The following is a 2,402-nucleotide window of genomic DNA, read 5'->3' on the forward strand; positions in this document are numbered from 1 at the left end:
AGGAATAGTGGCCTTGCCCCTTAAGGGAAGCCAAGGGTCCCTGTGGCTAAGGAAGGCCAGCTGCAAGCAGAGTGGGATCACAGGGCCACCATGGGGTGGGACCGGTTGCCTTCTGCCTCGTGGTCCTCCCGCACACTGGATCTCCACCTGGTTCTCCACCTCGCCTCCTCACCCCGGGCACCGCTGCCGTGGATGCCCTGGCTTCCATCAGGCTTTCTTTGCCCTCTTTAAAGGTCTGTGTTAGTTAGAAAGAGTTCCTTCCCCGGGGGCGGGAATCACACTTGGTTTACCTCCAGTTAACAGTCACGGATTCCGTTCTCTGAGGGCTGCGTGTGATCTTGTTCAGTTGTCTCTTATCTTAAACCCACAGGCTCTATCCCACACCCCAGAGCCCTGCCTCAGCTCTGCATCTTCATATCTTCAACACCCGTCTCTTGCCCCGCCCCAAGCAAAGCCTGTAGATAGACTAACAGCTCTATTTATTCAAATTCTGTGGAGCAGCTACTGATGCCAGGCACTTCTAGGCCCTGACGATACAGCGGCAGAGGGGGTCCTTCCTTTCCCTAAGCTTGTAGACTCATGGGGGTAGAAGGGAGCACAGACATTTTCCAAGAATCAAATAAACATTTAGAATTATGTCTGCAGTGACAAAACAGTTGATGATACTTTTTTCCTCTTCTGTTTCTTTTTGAAGTTCTGGGGATTGAACTCAGGGGCACTTTACCATCAAGCTATATCCCCAATCACTTTAATTTTATTATTATTTTTTTTAATTTGGAGACAGGGTCTTTTATTCAGGCTGGCCTGAAACTTGCAATCTTCCTGCCTCAGCCTTCTGAGTTGCTGGGATTACAGGTGTGAACCACTGAACATGGTTTTCTCTTTTTCCTTTCCTTTCTCCTTTCTTTCTCCATCTTTCTTTCTTTCAACTCGATCTCCTATGTTGCCTAGGCTGATCTTGAACTCCTGACCTGCAGTGATCCTCCTGCCAAATATGATGAGATCTTGCCTTGCTTTCCTGATTAACCAAGGCTTTGTGTAAGATCTGATGCTTCTACAAAGAAGGGAGGGAAACTTCTAAGTCTATAGATGGAGTAACGTTTGTACTGCTACCAGACTAGAGAAGGAATGTGCTGTGATTGAACTCAGAGCCTCACACATGCTAAGAATGAGTTCAATTTTAAACACATCTTGTTTGGAGTATCTTAGAAACATTCAGTTTGGGTTGGAATTGAAGCCTATCCCACAACCCAAAGGCAACCAGCACCAGGTAGTTACTAACTGCTCTTCATTCACCTATTGAGGTTTCCAAAAAGAGATGCCACCAATGTTCCCAGGTGGGCCCAAATACCACTATGTGTTTCCACAGCAGCTTATCACCCATACTGCATAGGTGCCTGGCAAACCTACTGACCACACACCATCACTTCCTGGATAACACCTCAGTTTGATATGACAGTAGAAAACTGGTTCCTAGTCAATGAGAAACATCATCACCAAGACCAGGCAAGACATTCAAGTCAAAAATGTACCTGCAAGTCTTCATGTATAACCTTTGAGAGTTCACATTTATCTTCTAGTTAGAGACATTAGGGATCTCCTTGGTAAAAGGGGCGCTACAATCAATAAGAAAAGGACATTTCTAGAAGGCCTTTTGTTCCAGTGCTCAGTCCCCAAGGCTGAGTGGAACTGTCAGCATATGCACTTTGGAGCTTCCCTATGTATTCATCACACCTGATATTAAGACCCCAGGATCATCTTCTGTGAAAGAAAACCCCATTCCTCCGGATCAGGGGGAAAAGAGCCTTCTGAGCTGTGTGCTTCACAGTGGTACTTCTACCAGTCCAGAACCTGGGCCTGTTCTAGTTAAAGACACAACCCAGGAGAAATATGGGTTAAAGGTCACATGGAAGAGTTGAAGCCACCTATTTGCTTACCTCAGGGAGAGAGGGAAGCTGAGCAGAAAACAGTTCCTTGTGAAAAGCTGGATTTCTCAGATATCCTTTCTTATAGGTAGTCTCAAAAATTGTTGATTTTTACAAAGTTGCTGAAGTCCTTTTTCTGGCTCATGGGAAACTATATTGAAAGAATAACAGAAATAACACAAGAGAAAAAATATTTTAATTACAGCCCGAGAGTTGTAAGGGAGTTAAATTCCCAGATTTGCTTTATAAAACTCCTTGATTCATAAATGGTTGAATTTTGTGTCATGAACTCTTCACTTTACATTTTTCCAGTGTTAATTTCTTGAAATTTTAAAATATCTTATAATAATTATTTAGAATGTATGTAAATAAAGGGTTATAGAAAGTTCTCAAGGGGAAAAAAAGCAATTTACTTTCTATTTCAGTATAGGCTTTCTTTTTTGGTTTCTCTCAAATGTTCCTTGATGGGGCAACCCC

The 2,402-nt window shown here is 43.5% G+C and overlaps 1 pseudogene across 1 annotated transcript; it reads left to right on the top strand.

Moving 5' to 3' along the window:
* The first annotated feature begins 1,318 nt into the window (after positions 1-1,318).
* On the top strand, positions 1,319-2,033 carry LOC306665176 (RAD9, HUS1, RAD1-interacting nuclear orphan protein 1-like; annotated as a pseudogene). The gene has a single exon. The product of its transcript is annotated as an RAD9, HUS1, RAD1-interacting nuclear orphan protein 1-like (transcript).
* Positions 2,034-2,402: the final 369 nt, after the last annotated feature.

The sequence above is a fragment of the Sciurus vulgaris genome, assembly GCF_902686455.1.
Source record: "Sciurus vulgaris genome assembly, chromosome: 1".
NCBI classification, from domain to species: domain Eukaryota; kingdom Metazoa; phylum Chordata; class Mammalia; order Rodentia; family Sciuridae; genus Sciurus; species Sciurus vulgaris.